This window comes from Tursiops truncatus, chromosome 3 (assembly GCF_011762595.2).
Source record: "Tursiops truncatus isolate mTurTru1 chromosome 3, mTurTru1.mat.Y, whole genome shotgun sequence".
Lineage (NCBI taxonomy): Eukaryota > Metazoa > Chordata > Mammalia > Artiodactyla > Delphinidae > Tursiops > Tursiops truncatus.
The window spans coordinates 90,951,441-90,973,370 of NC_047036.1; the positions used below are offsets into that span (position 1 = coordinate 90,951,441).

Genomic DNA, 21,930 nt, shown 5'->3' on the forward strand with positions numbered 1-21,930 from the left:
TTATGGTAAAAATGCACTGATTGTCTCTTGCCTACTTAAGAGACTCTCTGAACTCTTTTGGATGTCAAGACTCCTTACCATCCAGTGGGCTCATCCTACCTTACTCCATCTTGTTCCCCATTACTTCTTCACATGGACGCTTAGCTTCAATAATGCTGGCCTTCTGATTGATACATTCTCCTCAAGCCTACGTTTTGAGTTTTGTTCCTTCTGTACTATATTAGGTAGAGCTTTTTGGTGACAAGCCACAAACCCTCAACACTAATATTTTGAAGGAAAAGGGGAAGGGGAGAAGGAGAGGGAGGGAGGGGAGAGGGAGAGAGAAAATGTGAATATATTGGAGGATCTAGGCAGTTAGATCTAGCATGAATAGCTCCAGAGGTTCAATGCCATCAGTCTTCTTCTTTCCCTGTTTCAACCCTTTCCCTCAGAAATAGCTTTATTCTCAGGCTTCTGTGGTCTACAGCAGCCCCAGGATTACTCCCGTTCTGTTGAGTAACTACAAGAGAAAAGAGTGATCTTTCTTTTCACAGCAGCTCCACAAAATTCCTGGAAATTGGTCTCATTAGGTCTTCTTGGCTCATATACCTATCCTTGAACAAGTCCCTGTGGCCAGAAGAATGCAGTGGTCTGATTGGCCAGGCCTGGACCACACACTCAACCTATAAGATTGGAGTGGAGTTGTTTCTATCCACATCATATGGACTGAGAGTTGAGGAAAGGAGGGAGGGAATCAAGGTACTGTCACCACAAGAAGAGTAAATGGATGCAGGGCAGGTAAAAAGAGCAGATGGCCACCACATGGTCCTATGTGTAAATCTTGCCTCCTATCTTTTCATTCAATATATACTCTTGCAATCCTCAAAAGGCTTTAATAATGCTACATTAAACTGACATGTACACATATATTTTGCAACTAGGAGATTCACGTGTGTCTTGTCATAAAGCCAAATTGTAAAAATTTTAATGCATTCTGTTTTTTAAATGTGCTTCTATTATATCCTATGCCTATCCATCACTGTAATTATGAACCATCCTGTGTTATAATTGTACATTTATATTTCTTTCTTCTCAACTAGATTATGTATCCTGGGTGAATAACAGAGAGCCTCACACATGCCAAGCACTGGATGAATATTTGATCAATAAATTAACATATCAATGAGCAAAACTGTTTGATACTCATAGTACCTAGTCTTAGGTTTAGTAACTATTTGCTGATTTATTGTCAGTCTTCAAAGCATAGGCCTCTTTCTTTGAGGTAGAACTATTCCTTTCAAATAAGACATGTGTTTGGACCTAGGCATTTTTTTAAAAGAAAATTAGTCCAAGTAATGTGTTACAGATCAATCTTTTCAAGATTAATTTTTTCCTTTAAATCTATTCTTATCTTGAGGTTATAGTCCCAAGCTGGATATAATAAAAGTACCAGAACATTGAGTTCATTTCAGCTAGTGTCTAGTAGGTGCCTTCACTGTGAAAAATATGGCCACAATATTTTTCAGCTCTTTTCCCACACCCCTTGAATCTAGGGTGGCTTTGTGGTTTATTTCGACCAACAGAATGTGGCAAGAGTGAAATTGTGCGAGTTCTGGAGCCTAGGCTTCAAAATGCCTTGCAGCTTCCTGCTTCACCTCTTGGAACATTCCTGCAACCATGAAGGGAAGTCTGGGCTAGACTAATAAATGGTGAGAGACCGCACAGAGAGGCCCAGCCAATAACCAGCATCGAGGCCCCAGACACATGAATGTGCACATCATAGTTTCTCCAACCCCAGTTGAGCTATCAGATGACTGCAAGTCACGTTAATGATCCTAGGTGAGATAAGATGGAGAACTGCCCAGGTGAGCCCAGCCCAAATTGTTGACCCCAGAATCACAAGAAACAGTAAGTTGCAGCTGTTTCAAGCTACTAAGTTTTGTGATTGCTTGTTACATAGCAGTAGATAAGTGATATATATATATAGGGAATTACCCTTAAGAAGTTTGTGAAAGTATTATGAATATGAGGCAATACAAAAGACCCCAAGCCATCTATAAATTAATTGCAACCCCTATCAAAATCCCAGTGGCATTTTGCACAGAAATAAAAAAAAACGAGCCTAAAATTTGTAAGGAACCACAAAAGACCCCAAACAGCCAAAGCAATCCTGAGAGAGAAGTACAAAGCTGGAGGTATTGTACTTTCTGATTTTAAGCTATATTATAAAGGCATAGTAATCTAAACAATATGGTAGTGGTATTAAAAACAGACACATAGACTAATGGAACAGAATCAAGAGCTGAGAAATAAACCCACGCATATACAGTTAACTAATACTTGGCAAGAGAGCCAAGAATACTCAATGAGGAAATGATAGTCTCATTGATAAATGGTGTTGGGAAAACTGGATATTCACATGCAAAAAAATGAAATTGGACCCCTATCTTATACCACTCATAAAATTAACTTGAAATGGGTTAAAAACTTAAATGTAAGTTTTGAAACTGTAAAACTACTAGCAGAAAACATAAAAGTTCCTTGATACTGTCTTGACAATGATTTTTTTTAATATGACAACTAAAAGCACACGCAACAAAAGCAAAAAATAAACAAGTGGGACTGCATCAAACTTAAAAGTTTCTGTACAACAAAGAAACAATCAGCAGAATGAAAAGGCACCCTACAGAATGGAGAATATATTTGCAAACCATCTATCTGACAAGCAGTTAATATCCAAAATATGTAAGTAACTCATACAACTCTATAGCAAAAAAAGAACAAACTATCTGATTAAAAATAGAGGACTTGAACAGACATTTTTCTAAAAAAGACATACAGATGACCAATAGACACATGAAAAAATGTTCAACATCACTCATCATCAGAAATATGCAAATTGAAGCCACGAGATATCACACCTGTTAGAATGACTATCATCAAAGACAAGAGATAGGTTGTTGGTGAGGGTGTGGAGAAGAGGGAACCTTGTGCACCGTTGGTGGGAATGTAATTAGTACAGCCACTGTCAAAAATACTATGGGGCTTCCCTGGTGGCGCAGTGGTTGAGAGTCCACCTGCCGATGCAGGGGACACGGGTTCGTGCCCCCGTCGGGGAAGATCCCACATGCCGCAGCGGCTGGGCCCATGAGCCATGGCCGCTGAGCCTGTGCATCCGGAGCCTGTGCTCCGCAACGGGAGAGGCCACAACAGTGAGAGGTCCGCGTACCGGAAAAAAAAAAAAATACTATGAAGTTTCCTCAAAAATTTAAAAATAGAATTAATATATGATCCAGAAATCCCACTTCTGGATAATCCCACTTTCTGAAGAAAATGAAAACACTAATTCAGAAAGATATCTGCACTCCCGTGTTCATTGCAGCGTTATTCACAACAGCCAAGATAGGGAAACAACCTAAGTGTCCACTGATAAATGAATGATAAACAAGATGTGGTATATATGTACAATGGAATAGTATTCAATCATGAGAAAGAAGAAGATCCTGCCATTTGCAACAACATGGAGGGACTTTGAGGGTATTATGCTAAGTGAAATTAGACAGAGATACAGGCCTTCCTCAAAAAGCAAGAAAAAATCTCAAATAAACAACCTAACCTACCACCTAAAAGAATTAGAAAAAGAAGAACAAAGTCCACAGTCAGCAGAAGGTAGGCTATAATAAAGATCAGAGAAGAAATAAATAAAACAGAAATCCAAAAAAACAAAAGGAAATATCAGTGAAACCAAGAGCTTTTTTTTTTGAAAAGATAAACAAAATTGATGAACGTTTAACCAGGCTCACCAAGAAGAAAAGACAGAGGACCCAAATAAACAAAAAAGAAATGAAAGAGGAGAAATAACAGATACCACAGAGATACAAAAAAATCGTAAGAGAATGCTATGAACAGTTACAAACCAACAAATTGGACAACCTAGAAGAAATGAACAAATATCTAGAAACATACAGCCTGCCAAGACTGAGTCAAGAAGAAGCAAAGAATTTGAACAGATCATTAGAAATGAAGTAGAATCTGTAATTAAAAAAAAAAAAAGAAAAGAAAAAGGTCCCTGCAAATAAAACTCCAGGACTGGATGGCTTCACTGTGGAAGACTACCAAACACATAAAGAAGAACTTAAACCTGTCCTTCTCAATCCTTCTCAAACTATTCCAAAAATTTGAAGAGGAGATAACACTCCCAAATTTATTCTACAAGACTACCATTATCCTGATACGAAAACAGACAAAGACACTACAAAAAAAGAAAATCACAGGCTAATAACTTTGATGAATATTGATGCAGAAATCCTCAACAAAATATTAGCAAACTGAATCCAACAATACAATGAATGATCATAAACCTTGGTCAAATTGGATTTATTCCCGCGTTGCAAGGATGGTTTAACAGAGGCAAATGAATCAATGTGATACACCACATTATCAAAAGGGAAGACGAAAACCACATGATCATCTTAATAGACGCAGAAAAAGCATTTGACAAAATTCAGCATCCCTTCATGATAAAAACTCTCATCAAAGTGGATATAGAGGGAACATACCTCAACATAACAGGGGGCATTTATAACAAACCTACAGCCAACAAATACTCAGGGGTGAAAAGCTGAAAGCCTTCCCGGTAAATTCAGGAACAAGAGAAGGATGCCCACTATCAATACTTCTATTTAACATAGTATTAGAAGTCCTAGCCACAGAAACCAGACGATATATATATACGTGTGTGTGTGTGTATACACACACACACTCACTCTCTCTCTCTCTCTCTCTCTCTCTCTCTCTCTCTCTCTCTCTCTCTCATCTACCTTGGAGTACTTGGGTGGAAAAGACTGAGAAACACTGTATTAAAGGATCCTTTAAAAGTGTATGAACCTTGGAGCTTCTTTCTCTTCTAGTTTGTTTTCTTGGGCTGTTTAAGGCTTTTGACATTTGAGCTGACAATCACTCTGGTACCAGATAATAACCTACAGAGTCCATCAGGGTCAAGGAATAAAGAGGATCTAAGGCTGCCCAAACACTGTCACGGTCACCAGCAAAGGCACTTTCTGGAGTGGCTATTGCAATGGCTTTGATAGTTTTAACAACAAAAAAAAGGAATAGAGGTTTCAACTCAGCACATACAGGGAAGCAATCCTGCAGGAAAATCTTGATAAGCCAGCAGCAGCTTCTATGTGGCAAATCTTGCTTTCAAATTATGAGTGTAATTAAGGATGTAACATAATAATGGCCTTAACATATCTCACAGATTTAGTAACCTGAAGATCAGCAGCGTCCATTAAAACCAAACATTTTCCTTTTCCCTAACCCAGGGAAAGTGTGAAACACTAAAATAGAGAGAAAATCTGTTTGGGTTTAGTCTGAGAAGTCATGTCATTTGCCATGAACAGACTAAGCGACCTTCTGAACAAGGCAGTGGGATAGGATATTGTAAATCATTTCTCCCCCGTCCCCGGCATCACCAAGTTATGTCCTCATTGGTTATTTAAGGTGTTGTGTGTTCTCAGAAGATTGAACACACATATTAAAATGTAAGTATAAAACAGCTAACAAAACCAAAGACAACAAATGTTTTTGACATCATCTGAGACAGTGAGAATGATCAAGAGTCATTTGTATGTTACTTATCTATCAGAATGGAAATGTTTCTGTATTGGGTATATTTGAACTTCCAATTCTGTATGTGTATGTGCATGTAAACTTTAAATATTCTGCACTTAAGATGTCAAATTCTATTTATGGTACACTGGCTTTCATCTCTCCATCCTGAAGTCACTGCAGACAGAACAAAGAAACAAAGTATGATGTATTTTGTTTTTAAACTTCTAAGCAAGCATGTGTAAGATCAGTGGATTCTCAGGTATTTCTTGAGATATTAAATAATTTAGATTTCTCTTGTAGATTAATAGTACCTCACGTAATAAAGTACACTGTTCTGTGGTGGTCTAAATTCTTGTAAAGTGATGTCTCAAGTAGTGCAAACTGGTTCTGTCTTACTTCCTGATTTTTGTCTTTTATCAGCATTTCAAGCTATTTGATGCTGCTCTTTTTGAATATATTATTTTAGCCTCATTCCCAGTGGCATTAATCACTTCATTTTAGTCAGCAAAAGACAAAGAGTTCATGGAAATCCAGGTGTGTTTATCTCAGGTGGTAATCCTCACATGAAGGGTGCCAGTGATTACTTGTGTTGATTGTATCTTTTGAACTACATAGAACCCAATAAACTTGTTCATCTTTTTTCTCTCCAGCATGATTTAAGTGCACCAATTCGTTAAGTGTCACTGTTTTTATGGGATGTTGAAACCATTCCAATTTCAGTGGCAGTGATACAACTTGGCATGATTTTAGATACTTTTCATGGAATGAAAATGATTACTTGGCTGAGATAAAGGCTCAGTCTGCTCGCAGAAAGTATTTAGTTTGGCCAGACTATTTCATTGTCCATTGTTCATTCTAGAGAAACTGTCACTCAACATTATAAGCACAAAAGCACAGGAAGGCTTATTTCGCTTCCTGTTTTATCTCTTGTAAGACTAGTGCAAGTTTGTTGGAGAACATAAATGAAAGAGCATTAATAAATGACTGTTTAAATCAGTTAAATCTTTATGGTTGTTTTGGAAGAATTTTGTATGGTTTCCAGTTGATCCATTTAAGTTTGCTATCTACAAGAAGATCTAGTTGAAGGAGAATTTAATCCGATACCTTGTGTATTTATTTAGCTCTTATTTATGAATACATATCAGTCAGTTCTAGATAAATTTTAATGCAAAAAATTACCATGTCAGATTTCTCTCTTGGTATTTATAATATTTTCTTTGATTTATCTGATTTAAGATTTAGAGTACTTGATAAGATTTTGCCCTTGAATTATAAGATTACAGCCCAGAGAATCTGTTAAATACCATCTAGTTTCACCATCTGTTTAGTATAGATGAGGAAATGGAGAACTGGAGGATTAAATAATAACTGTTAGGTCACAGAGTTAGTTGGTGGCATGGCTGGGACTAGACTGGAGCTCTCCTGGCTCCTAGTTTGTTCTTCTGCTAATTCACACTGCTGTGTTCTTTCCTCTTTTTCTCTTGCTGTATTAACAAAAACTTAGAATTCCAACCTCTAGGATTGTTTGTTTTTCTGTTAGGAATTTCTAGATAGAGATTTAGAACTCTGCACTCCCTGAACTCCTAAAGAGTAAATTTAGTTACCAATCTCACCTACTTCAGTTGCTTTAATGCCACAACCAAGACACTCAAAATGCTTATGTTTTTCTAACACTTTACACTTTGCCCTTTTTTTTTAGCTTAGGTTATACTATTCTTCAAGGGATTTTTTCACTTAATCTCATTTGGATAACAGTAACTAGGTCTAGAATCTATGGATGTAAACATTAACCTTTTCACCTTGCCCTTTGTATGTCAACATAGTACTTAAATGTCATCTATCTCCAAACTTGCCACTAGATGGTACTGGTTCTTGGGCAAAAACCCTGATAAAAAAGGACCCCATTGTTAGTGTCCACCTTGTGTATGAAATTGAGACTATAGTTTATGATATATACTTAGGTCTACAAGGCCACAGCCCTGGGATGGGTGGGGTCTCCCCTGAACAGGAAGGTGATTTCTGATTGTTCCTACCAGTCCATCACCTGGGAAAGAGCAGGTCCTCAGATACAGAAGCGTAGCTCAAAAGGAAGGGTTGCAAATGCTTACTGAGGGCAGGTAGACAACATAAACGAGTGAAGTTGACCAGATGGAGGCTCCGGCAAACTGGAGGACACGTGCCCATTTGCAAAGAGGCAGCCAATGCTCAACTACAGCCAAATGTGGGAATGGGAGCCAAATGTTTCCAGACATTGTATGTGTGTGTGTTTGTGTGTGTGTATATATGTGTGTGTGTTCAATACCAGAAAATATTTTTACTTTTTAAAAATCTGATCTCTCCAAATTTTTAATACTGATGACTAAATTTTTAAAAAATGATTTTTTTTTAAAAATTGATTTTTAAAAAAATGATTTTTTCCGCAGCTTCTGTCAGAAGGAAGTCTTAAGTCAACAGACTAGGAGGTGACTTCTTTTTGAGCCTTTGCCCCTTGCTTTTGTAATAAGAGGAATTTGACTATCTAGTTTTATGCTCTTAAATGCTGGGAATTGGGATAATATCATAACATAGGCTGGACTGGGAATTAGGATGGGATAGGAATAGTACCCACAAAAAGTAAATCTCCACTGATATGCCTGATTATCAAGTTTCATGCCATTTCTATGTTAATTTCTCCTTTTATGTTTATAAAACCTTTTATGAATGCTGCCACTTTGCTTTGTTTGTGGTATTAAGGAAGAACAATTGTCCATTCTTAGGCCACAATGTTGGAGGGGAAACAACTCTGCCTCTTCATGGCCTGGGAATGGTTGCAGGGATAATTAGAGGGAAATCCTGAAGGGGAAGGGGAATTATGGATGATAACAGTTGAGATTATGAGGTTCTGTTACATCTGTTGTGGAGATTTTCCCTCCATTGCCAGGTTTGTTTTTATTAAGCGAGTTGTCTATCTTATACATTTCTGCTGATTTGCTTTGTTGTTGACTAAGCTGTACTCTTAGAGTCTATTCCTTTGGTTTATCCCAAGGAATGCTTTTGTCCTCATTTTTTAAAAGGCAAACACCAGAGAATATATTTAGCCTTATCAGTCATTCATACTGTGTGTTAGTAAAATGATCAGGTTTTTTTACTTGAGCTGGCTCTCTAATGAGGGGAATCCACAGGAGAGATTCTGAAGAACAAGTGGGAAGGGGGAGAATTAGTGTTATGGAAGAAACCTGAGGAAGGAAGAAAGCGGTAAGCCTGGCGAAAAACATTTTGTCTTTTTCACTTCTGCGTATGCCTGGTCTGATGAAGTCCCAATTCATCCAGTATGGCACAGATCAGTGTTTCCTAAGCTAAGCCTGATAGGCTTCCATAATTTGGGGAATGGGGAACTGAGATCTTAGAGCTGGAACAGGTCATAAGGAGGTCATAAGGCCCAAAGGAGCAATCAACTAAGGAGCACCAAGACATCTGAGGAATTCCTCTAAAATGAAAGATAGAGACCAAAACAAGTAGAAAAACTTAAAGGGAACAGAGACTCTGTAAGGAGAATACTCAAAATAGTCCCTCTTTCATATACTGTGAAATACAGGAAAAAGTATTGTATCCATAAAAAAAAAAAAAAAAAACAGGATAAAGAGAAACATTAAAAAACCTGCTCTGGAAAAAACATAGCATAAGTTATAAGCTCAACAAAAAGAATGAGAAATAAAGATAAGAACATCTTCTAGAAAGAGAAGCAGAGAAACAAAGAAATTTAAGATAGGAAAGAAAAGATAAAAATTAGAGGGCTGGTGCAGGATGTTTACCACCCAAATAATAGGCATTCTCAAAAGAGCAAAGAAAACACAGGGGGAGAAATCGTCAACAAAATGGTCCATGAAATTGTCCTCCAAACTGAAGAATGTGTTTCCTGATAGAAGGGGCTGACCAAGCACCACCTACCACAGAATTTTAAGACACACATCACTGTGAAATTTCATAACACTAGGGACAAAAAAAAAAAAAAAAAAAAGATTCTTCAGACTTTCAGAGGAAAAACAAAAGAGCACAAGTATAAAAGATTTGGAATCAGAATGGCTTCTGACTTCTCAAAAACAATGACAGACATTAAATTAGCATTGTCTTCAAAAGTCTGAAGAATTGTTTCCAACTTAGAATTCTTTACCGACTATTAATGAAGTATAAGGATAAAATATAAATGTTTTCATGCATGCAAAGTCTCAGAAAATTTATTTCCCATGCCTAATTTCTTAGAAATCTACTAGACCTCCCAAAAAAAGGAGTTAACCTAGGAAGAAAAATACATGGAACCATGAAACAAAGAGTGAAAACAAGTTAGAAGTGAAGCATAATGGTCTTTGGAACCAGTCTGGACTACAGCAGGTCAAAAAGCTCCAGATAAGTTTTTCTGACTAAATTTGATGGAATATCTCTGCATCTTAAATTATTAAGAGGAGATTTAGATAATTAGCTAAGAAACTGAGGCTGAATTCATGATACGTAGAAAACTAAACAAAGATACAAAGTATTAATTTTAGGGAAAACAAGATTATTCAAGAAAAGAAAAGTAGGCATGGCCCATTTGTGAATATGTAGTTTACATCATCATAATTCACACAAGTCATATTTTAAAGAACAAATATGGATTCCCATATCAAGTAACATGATTAGATATCAGGATATATCTTCCAGCTGAAACAGGTTGTAAAGCTGAAATGACTATAGTTTTAAAGCCCTCCTTTAACACCCTGAATATCTAGTGAAATAGTAAAATTTGTGAATCTAAAATACGTCAGTGAGGAAGCTTGGAGCATCAAGCCACTTTTACCTTGAGATTATTGTCTGAACCTGGTAAAATTGAATTTTGGATTACATGACCTTGTGGGTTCTGGGAACAGAAGACAAATTCCAAGGACTGCTCAGGTAGGGAATTTTATAAAATATACCTTTATTTCAAGTGCTAGAATATTAGAGGGCTCTACCCTTTGTGTAAAGTTGAACCAGAAGTCTACAACCCTCAGAGTATTCTAAGAGAAGTTGCCTTGGAGATGAGTAAAGCAGTTCTAAAAGTATCTCCACAAATAATTTTTCAAGGAATACGGGCAACTCAGTATCTAAAATTACTAAGTATATCAGGAGACTACATACCATGAGCCAGAATTAACATAAAAAACAAAGCCACCAAGATTTCATTTATTGGAATTATCAGACTCAGAATATAAAGTAATTATGTTTACTATGTTCAGAAAGAAAATATAAGGTAGAAAAAGAAAACCAAAAAACCAAGCAGATTTGAAAAAGAACCAAATGGACATCTAGGAATGAGAAATGTTATAGTTGAAATAAAACAATTAAAATTAACAACAAGTTAGTTAGAGATAAAGAGAAAATTAGTGAAATAGAAAAAACGTTAGATGACATTGTAAAGCACAGAGGAAGAAACACATGTAAAAGGTAAAATATGAAAGAGATACATAACATAAAATTGGATTCTCAGAAGAAGAGGAAAGAAAGAATGAAGCAGAATAAGCATTTGAAGTAATGGCTTAGAATTTTTGAAAACTAGATACTAACCAGTAGATTCCAAAATCCCAATGAGTCCTGAGCAGGAAAAATTACAAGAAATATACATATCAAGTAACATAATTAGATAATTAGACACATTACTGTGAGCCTGTAGAACACCAAAGATAAAGAGAAAATCTAGGAAAGTATTTTTTTAAGAGGCAGATTACTTTCAAAGGAGCAACAGTTAGGCTGAGAGCGGACTCTCAAGAGTAATGCAAGACAATGGCATTCCTCTGTCCTCTGTGTATTGAGAAAGGTAATTGACAAGCTAACACACCATACCCAGCAAAAGTATCTTTTGAAATAAAGACATTTAAAGACAAACATGAACCTAGAGAAGACCTTCATTAAGATAAATTCTAAAGGATATATTTAAAACAAAATGAGAGTGGTTCCAGATAGAAGTTCTGAGTTGGAAGGGAAAAAGAAGAATAAAGAAAGTGTTAAATATGTGAATAAACTTAAACAAACAGTAAAAAGCAATAATACTTTTCTTGGAGTTTTAAGAGAAAATAAATATTCAACAATAGAAGCATATAGGTTGAGAGTGGGATGAATAGATTTTAAGTTTTCTAAGGTTCTTATATTGTCCAGAGCTAGGTAAAGATATAGATAAACTTTAGATTTTGATAAATTAAGGATGTATGTTGTGACGTCTATCATAATCAGTAAAATAGAAAGCATTTAACTCTCAAACCTATAGATGTAAAATATAGAATGAGAAAATGTTTCAAAAGGCAAGAAAAGAGAAAGCAATATAGAACAAGTAGACATATAGGAATAACAAAATAAGATGAAAAGAGATTAATCCTTCTATTAGTATTTCAATTAAATGTAAATAGATTAAATTCTATAGTTAAAGACATAAGTGGTAAGAGTGGATTGTAAAAATCTGCTTATGGGCTGTTTATAAGGGATAAATCAAAAACCAATGAGGGACTTCCCTGGTGGTCCAGTGGGTAAGATTCCATGCTCCCGATGCAGGGGGCCCGGGTTTGATCCCTGGTCGGGGAACTGGATCCCATGTGCATACTGCAACTAAGAAGTCAACATGCCGCAGCTAAAGATCCCACATGCTGCAGTGAATATCCCACATGCCGCAGCTAAGACCTGGCACAGCCTAAATAAATAAAAAATAAATAAATATTTTAAGAAAAACAATGAAAAGCTTGAAAGAAAAACAATGGCAAAATGTATGTTAAGCCTTCCTCAACAAAAGAAATCTGGAGTAACTATAATAATAGGAAACAAAATTGTCTTTAAGTTAAAAAGTAGGGTGTGGGTTTTTTTCCTGACACCAAATAGATCACTCCAATACTAAGTCTCTGATTCTCTGACCCAACCAGGTGTCCTACAGTTCAGTTCAACTCTGATGCTACCTGGAGTTAGCACAGACCCCACAAGTTAAGGCATCAATCCCACAACCCTGCCTCAACTTCAGACATCACCCACAAAGGGGATCCCCAGGCTACCTGTACCTCTTCCTGGCCAACTACAAATTCAGGGGTTTCCACAACACCCTTCTCAGGTTTTATAATTTCTAGAATAACAATAGAACTCAGTAAAGTGCTATACTTATTATTACAGTTTATTGTAAAGGTATAATAATTGAACAGCCAGATAAAGAGGTATATAGGGCAAGACCCAGAGAATCCCAAGCACAGGAGCCTCTGTCCCCATGGAATTGGGTTGCACCACCTTCCCAGCACGTAGATGTGTTCACCGACTTGGAAGCTCCTGAACCCCATTGTTAAGGGGATTTTATTATGTAGCCGTGGTTGATTAAATCAACTGCTGATGGCTGAACTCAGTCTCTTGCCCCTATTACTCCCCTTCTCCAGTCCGTTTAAGTCATCTCATTAGTATACAAATGATACTCTTACTCAGGAAATTCCAAGAATTTTAGGAGCCCTGTGCCAGGAAAAGGGAGCAAAAGCCAATATATACTTTTTATTACACCACAAAAATTTCAAAATGGTGAAGGATTAAATTCACCAAAAAGATGTAACAATTTTAAATTTGTATTTACCCAATAAAGAAAGTCTCAAAATAAATGAAGTAAAAATTGACACCTATAAGAGAAATATACCAATCCATAATCATTATGAAGGATTATTAGAATATTTCTCATTAATTGCTGGAATAAGCAGACCAAAACAAAAGCCAAAATAAATAAGGCTCTGTAAGATTTGAACAACCCAATTAATAAACGACCTAATGGTCATATAAAGCAGACTCCATCCAACAACTATAAGATATACTTCTTTTTTCAAGTGTACATGGAACATTTGTAAAATTTGATCATGTACAGGCCATAAAACAAGTCTCAACAAATTTAAAAGGACTGAAATAACATAGACCATGTGTTCTGAATATAATGCAGTGAATCTATAAATCAAAACACTACCAAAACCCCATATGATAGGAAATTAAGAACATACCTTGAAATAGTTTCTCGATCTAAGACAAAATTATGAAAATAATTTGAATTGAAATTCAAAATAATTTGAAGAGAAAGATTATGAAAATATCAATTGAAATGCAGCACTTAGAGGAAATTTTATAGCTTTTTATGCATATATTAGAAGATAAAAGAAAAAAGGCTGAGTTGAGCATCCATTCCAAGAATTTAGAAAGAGAACAGCAAAATAAACACAAATACAAGAGAAGAAAGGGTATAATAAAGATAACCAAAATCAATGAAATAGAAAACAAGCACACAATATAGAGAGAGGCACAGTATAGACTAAAGATAGGTTTTTCTAAAAGATTTATGAAATTGATAACTTCCTGGCAAGACTGCTAAAGTGAAAAAAGATAAGGCACAAATAGTTGTTAAAGGAAAAAAAAATAAATAAAGACCATTAGAGAGCAAGGATTGAATACTGAGTGGGAAAGTTTTACTGCCAAACAGGCAACCCAATCAAGCATGGAGTCCAGGAAGGCTCTCCAGGTTGAGGTCAGAGGAAAAGAAGACCATGAACTCTCTTGGTCCAGCATTAGGAATGCAAAGCACCTGGGCACTGTTGATTAGCAATATCTGGGTTTGTTGGCTGAGGTGATATGCTATGTAGGCGTAGCATGTTTGTAGCAGAAATAGGGCATCCAGGGGCCTCTAATTTGCTCATATAGCAACTGAGTCAAGATTATGTCACCCAGTCAAGCCAAATAAGGGATTATTATACCCAGTATCAGGAGTGAAAAGCAGACATTGCTAGAGATGCTGCAAACATAAACAAAAAGAAGATAATATAAATAGTTTTCTGCTGATACAATTAAAAGTCTAGAAGAAATAAAGAAATTTCCAGAAAATAGAACTTACTAAAACTGATTCATTAAGGAATATAAAATCTGAATAGTAGATGGGCTTCCCTGGTGGCGCAGTGGTTGAGAGTCCGCCTGCCAATGCAGGGGACACGGGTTCATGCCTCGGTCCAGGAAGATCCCACATGCCGCGGAGCGGCTGGGCCCGTGAGCCATGGCCGCTGAGCCTGCGTGTCCGGAGCCTGTGCTCCACAACGGGAGAGGCCACAACAGTGAGAGGCCTGCATACTGCAAAAAAAGAAAAAAATCTGAATAGTTTTATAATGCGTTAAGGGATATAAAATCTGAATAGTTTTATAACTAAGAATGAAATTAAAATAGTAATTAAAAAAAATCTTTCCACAAAGAACACTCAAGACCCAGACAACTTCACCAGCAAGGTCTACCTAACACTGGAAGAACAAATAATTCCAGTCTCACATAGACTCACACATAACCTTGATACCAAAACATGAGAGGTTCAGTGTAAGAAAGAAAAATTATAGGCCAATTTTACTTTTGAACAGAGATGCAAAAATTATAAACAAAATACTAGCAAACCAAAATCAATAATACATAAACAAGATATCACACACTTTGAGTATGTTGGGTTTGTCTCTTGAATGCAAGCTTGGTTTAACATTGGAAAATTAATATAACCTACCACCTTTTAAAAGCTTAAACGAAAATGCCAACTTTTCAGGAATAAAAAATAGTTCTATTTTTTGCTAAGAAGCTGGAATCAGCATTCAATTTTTGTATTCCTATTTGAGTATTCCCCACCTTCCCCCACCCTTCCCCGGCATTTTCCCATTTTGATTAGACTAATTTTCATCCAAGAAATAGGACCATCCCTATGGGCATGCCAACCAAAGGATGTGTATGATGCTTCTCACCACAGAGAATAGGTCCAGATTAGCATTATCCCCATTTAGTCTTATGGTACTTAAAAATCAGTGACTACCAAGGGCTTACTGAATACATGGTCCATTAATATGCCTTGTAAGAGAAGGATAGGTTGATCCAAAATACCAAGAGAAACAGATCTTTTTAAAAAAATCTTAAAGTCTTGTAGACCATAGGTGTTACCCCCCCAACCCCAAGCCAGCCTCAGGGTCAAATGAAACTCAGTTAACTCTTCTTTACTCCAATGCCTCCTCATTTTAACACACTTTCCCTAAATTCTCCTTTGAATTCTTCAGCCCCGAATCAACCTTCTTGCTTATCTCCTTCATAGGTCTAGTTTAGACAAACCAAGATAGCAAGCTGCCAAATATTATTTTTAGTTTTTTAAAAAGGTTAAAGATGATTACCACCACATCTTTATTAACTGCTGAAGGGCAGACACTTTGCCTTTTATATTATAGTTGGAAAGAACAGAACAATAGACTCTCAAGCTGGAGAAGAATTTTAAAGGCTGTTAGTTCCAGCTATCCCTTTGGTTGTCTCTAAACTATCTTCCATTTAGTGTTCTCAAGCCTGTGCTTAAATACATTAAGGACTGTTGAATTTACTTGTACAGAGTGGAACATTAAGAAATATCCACTAATGATGATGATGTTGGTAAGCGCACTTCAATAAGAAATACATTTCTTCATTTCTTTCTTTTTTGTCACCTATCAATAGTCTTGGAGTTAGGGGAGAGGGGAGGGAGTTGCATTTCAAAATGCATCTTCCACTGTATTCCTAATGTTCCATTGAAATTCAGTGTATTGTCCCCAGATAGGACACATGTGACCTGTATTCAAAATAGGATGCTAATAGACTCACTTCCTAAAGATTGCCAAAGGCCAAAGAACTGACTTTTTTTTATTGGAGTAGAGTTGCTTTACGATGTTGTGTTAGTTTCTGCTGTACAACAAAGTGTAGCAGCTATATTTTACATATATCTCCTCCCTCTTGACCTCCCTCCTACTCCCCCCACCATCCCACCCATCTAGGTCATCACAGATCACTGAGCTGAGCTCCCTGTGCTATACAGCAGGTTCACCTCCCCTTAGTAGGATATGTGCTTCGAATTACTTTTTGTTTTTTTGTTTTTTCTCAGAAGGATACATAGGTTTTTTAAACTATCCTTTCCTACCCACCCAATTCTCCTTGAGACCACAGACACAGATTTTAAGAAATTGGCCTGTGTTTGCATGTAATTTGTGCTGTAGGAAGCTAGAGGCCCTCATGAGAATTGAGCTCCTGAATTTTGTACCAATAATTGACATTAATAAATGACCAAAGACTCATATGGTGATTCTCCTTTGGACTAAAGGATTTACTGCTGCTTCTGTTGATGTTAGTATTATCTAGAAATAGTAAATGTGCTATGACAGGGAAGGCTGACACCTGGCAGCCAATTTGTTCAAATTCCCCTGTGCTTCTTTCTGTCGGTGGGGTAGTTCTGAATTCAGAAAGGTAGCTGCTTCCAGTATTTCAAAAGGAGTATTTTCTCTCTTGCCACTGAAGGTAATAAATTAGGCAGTGTTCTCTAAACAATCCACATAAATGAAAGATTAATGACCACTCATAAAATACTGTTAATACATGTCTCAGGATCCCCTAAACACTCTGCATTATCACCTGCTTGTGATGTGATGAGAGGCCCCGGGCATTCAAATGAAGGATGGAAAAGAAAGAACTGGAGGTAGAAAACAGGGGTGTCTAGGGTGGCCAGAGCACAAGTCTGATGAATAAATCATATCTACTCAGCCCTTGCTGCTGCCACTGCCGGGCTGTGCAGATTTCCTTATGGTGCTGGCCACAGGTGTTAGGAAGGCCAGGTGTCCTCTGGACGTAGGAATTGGCCAAGTAGAATAGAGAAGCAAAGTCTATCAAACCTGATAACCAAAGACTGTGAGTTGTTAATGGAATATTCCATACTCAGAGAAACATAACTTTGGCCGTGACCTAATTGGCTATTTTTATTGTCTATAATGCTGATATTAAGTACAAAACTATTGATGAAAATTTAGCCACTGGTTAGGTGCCAAAGGTTTGTTTTTTAAAAATTGGTAATTTTTGGACTTCCATGGTGGAGCAGTGGTTAAGAACCTGCCTGCCAATGCAGGGGACACGAGTTCGATCCCTGGTCCAGGAAGATCCCACATGCCACGGAGCAAGTATTGAGCCCACGCGCCACAACTACTGAGTCCGCCTGCTGCAGCTACTGAAGCCCATACGCCTAGAGCCTGTGCTCCACAACAAGAGAAACCATGGCAATGAGAAGCCCTCACACCACAACGAAGAGTAGCCCCCACTCACTGCAACTAGAGAAAGCCCACGCACAGCAACGAAGACCCAACACAGCCAACAATAAATAAATTTTTTAAAAATTAATAAAAAAAACAGCTCATAAATAAAAACAAAAAGAATTGGTAATTTTAACAGGTACCTTTCAGAACCTGGGTGGTACACATTTCTCTCATATGTTTGTTCCCTAATAAATTGTCCAAAATGGGTTCCAAATAACTAAAGTTGTGAAGTGTGACCAGATAATTGCTCACATTTCTGGATCAGTTTGTCATATACCAGGGATTGTCTCATACGTTCTACATATTTTACTGTTATTTAACTCTCACAGCACCTCTATGAAATACGTATTATTAGCCCCATTTTAAAGATGAGAAAACTGAAGCTTAGGTTAAATAATTTGCTTGAGGTCACATAGCTGGTCATGGTGACTCTTGACTTGACCTCAGTGAATCTGACCACAAAACCCCAGCTCTTAACTACTATTCTATGCAAATGAGCAAAGTCTATAAAATGAAGCTAAAAGAGAGAAAATACCTTTTTTTTAAAATGGAAAAATGACTTTACTATTCATAGACTGTGGGTAGATCTATATAAGATAATATATGTAAAGTTCTTAGAACGGTGCCTGGCCCTTATTGGCTTTCAATAAATGTTAGCTGTCATGGTTGTTGTAGTATCTTTAAGGTAAATTTCAGGTGTTCCAAATGTTGGTTTGCCTGATTCTCACAAGGAGCTTGGCCCATGGGAAGGTGGCACAGTGCCTTTGGTGAATAAGTGCATTAATTGCAGGCTTTGGAACCAAACCTGGGTGGCACTTTGAAAATGGGATTGAAGCCCTAGCTTATAGACAAGTACCCACCAGAGCAAGGATCTCAATGTTTGGCAGATTTTCTGTTGCAGCATCCTCTCTGAAAGCAGGGTTTTCCCAGTGATGTATTTTATAAAGATGTCAAATTGCCACTTGTTTCCTGTGCTTTTCTGATAAGAGAAGCATTTGGAATCTGTGCTCTGCCACCTTTAAACACTAAACATTCAGATTTTTAAAAGTATAAATCTTACTTCTTACTTCAGAGCACCCTAGAGGATTATGGTGGCAGATACTATGGCCTCCTTTGGTTCTGTGTATGCAGAGACCTCTAGGCCCAGGGAGTGCTTTGGCCTTTGGTATTTAATGGGATGCTGTATAGTCACTGTCCTTACTGGCCTGGAGAGCAGCTGCTCAGTGGTTATTATGGACTGAATATTTGTGTCCCCCAAAATTCATATGTTGAAGCCCTAACCACCAATGTGATAGTTGTTGGAGATGGGGCTTTTGGGAGGGGAATAGTTAGATGAGGTCATGGTGATGGGGCCCTCATGATGGGATTAGTGTCCTTATATAAAGAGACATCAGAGAGCATCGTGAGCATGGGGGACAATAGAACATGGTATCCATGTTCAGGAAAAGAAAACATGGCCATCTGCCTGTGGTCAACAGGCTTCTTTTGAGGTGAGCAAGGGAGTGAAAAGAGACTGGCATGAGGCTGAGAGTGAGCCTGTAAACCTCAGGTACCATCATGCTTCAAGGGGTAAAAGGAAGATAGTTACTAGACCTACATTTTTGAAATTTTTCAGTGAGTTCTTCCAAATTAAATGGCGAATTTTGCCTCAGGAATGTTGGGTTTTATCCAGAAAAATGTAATGTGAAGACAGATTAAAAGAGAGTAATGGGAATAGTCTACTGTGTTTTTTTAATTGAAGTATAGTTGATTTACAATGTTGTGTTAATTTCTGCTGTACAGCAAAGTGACTCAGTTATACACATCTACTGTATTTTTTTTTAAATACACTTTGTTTTTTTGTGGTCCATTTATGTGGATGCCAATATGATTACCTTGGCTCCTTAGCAGAGGATCTGAATTCTCAGCACCACTTCAGCAAAAATTGTTATGGTAATAGAGTGAGGGCCTTTTGATCTTGCTGATTAACATGGAGCTTGGCTAACCTGATTTTATAACTCTGCCCGAAACTGGGTTTCGGTCTGTTAATACAGCATAATACATTCAAATGAAGCTTCCTTGGGCTGTCTTATCCCAGAACTGTTGTGATTTATTATTTGAAATGAAGTTCTCATAAAGAACTTTGCATGAAGAAAAAGTTTAAGTGTATAATTTATTTTGATTCTTAAAATTAATCTCCATGTTGCTTTTCTTGGTTAAGAAGTGAAACCCTGAGGTACTACAACTGTGAATAATTCAGCAATCCATTCAATAAATGTGTGTTAAATTCCTGATATGTCACAGGCTATGTGCAAGGTACTGGGAATACCGTGGTGAAACATAAAAGGCAAGGGCCCAGCGCTATGCTTTTTTGCCTTATGTATGAGCTATGAGGCCATCAATGATTCAACCCATCTTTCAACTCTAAGATCGATCAGTCTTCTGGCCACACATTGCTGGGGCCAGGACAGAGAATGTGTGGCAGCTAGGCAGACAGCATACAGAGGAGCAGTGGGGAGGAAGGGCAGGCATTTTGGAGTCTATGCTGATATGGAAAGCAAAGCCACCCTTGCAGTACAGTTGATAGACTTTAATATTAAAATAAACTTTGGGCAATTGCAAACATAACAACAGAGTTGTCTGCTTTGGTACAAAGACATGTCACCCCAGCTATACAGCATTGTATGAAAAAGTGTTGTGTCAGGCTGACTCAAGATCAGCAGAACATGAACAGTAGAGGGAAACCATCTGAAGTGGTTCCAGACAAAGACAGTTTTCCTAATTCCATTGATGAAATTCACCAATACCCAATAAGGGAAGATTGGAAATTCACATCAGAACCTGCTGTACATAATTTGTAGTTTGCTCTATGTAATTATACTCAAGTAAATTATAGAGGAATCTGTATATGTTCTCCTTTCATAGTACAAATTAAATCATTTTAATGAATCCCTTTTTTAAAATTAAAAGTCATGTATTAAAGACCCACCAAAATGAAAACTCCACAAGCAGGGACTGCAACTCATCATGCTCACTGCTCTGTCCCCGGAACAGTGTGTAGCTCATCGTATTTTCTGGCCGCCCAGGCCTTTTGCGTACTCTTCCTATGCTTAGGAAAGGTCTCATCTTACAAATCCTACCTCCCCAAAGTGGAAGCCAGAAAACAAATTTCCCAGCCTCCTTTACAGCTAAGATAGAGGCATGTGACCCAGGATCCACCAGCCAGCTGCACCCACAAGGGACTTCTACTCAGAAGTGAACACAAAGAAGCAAGCTTTACCCCAAATCTAATTTTTCTAGCAAAGGTGGAGACTGAAGCATCAGTCTTTCTCCTCCAGTAAGGTTTCCCTGAATATCGCCCATCCTTGAGGGCAGTCGGGTTTAGACCTTCTCTAGGTCTACTTTTCATTGTACTTACCCATGCTGTTATAATGATTATCATCTTTAATTAGGTTCTAATCTGCTGTGATAGTTAGGGTAATCCTAGCTGCTCTCACAAACCAAAAATATATGGTGGATCAATCACAGAAGAAGTTTCCCTTTCCTGATCACATAAAGTTAACATGGTACCTGGGTTCAGCCAACAGCCTCCTGGCAGGAGGTAATTCACAGATCCAGGCATCTTCCATCGTGCAGCTTTGCCATCTGTACCACGTGGCTTCCAAGGGTGCCATGCCCATCTGAACCGGGCCAGAGGCAAAGGGCCTGAAGAACCACATGCTGGGGGTTTTATGAGCTAGCCTCTGAAGCTATGCTTATCACTTCTGTTCACATTCTATTGTTCAGAGCTCAGCCATGTGGCTACACCTAACTGGCAAACACAGTCTAGCTTCCCGTAGCTTCTTCCAGTTAAGAGCACACGGACACTAGAAAATTATGACAAAGTGCCGTATCTAACTTTCTATCTTCTCTCTTGCTTCCATCCTCCTCGACTGGGAAAAAGGATGACAGTAAGAAGGCTAATCATACAGTAACACTGTAAATCACAGACAGCTGTAGCTCTGATCTGGATTCCCTTTTCTTGGCTCTTCTGTGCTTTTTGCTAAACATTTCTCTTGGGGTGCGGGGAAGGCACACATTCATTGGATAGTTATTTCTGAATGCTTTGCCCAAAACTGCTTTTATCTCCAAGCTCCCCATGTGTCACTCTGAAAGGGAAAGTGCTTAGCATGCAGCCTCGGCGCCACATGTGTTCTGACGCGCTGGCACGTGGATGAGTTAGGAGGTTCCAAATCATTGCCTCTTGGCCTCCCCCAGGCTA

General features: G+C 37.8%; 1 protein-coding gene across 1 annotated transcript in view; it reads left to right on the forward strand.

The window, feature by feature from the left end:
* Positions 1-21,930, forward strand: part of MCC (MCC regulator of WNT signaling pathway) — a 426,733-nt gene that overhangs the window by 82,390 nt on the left and 322,413 nt on the right. The window lies entirely within an intron of this gene.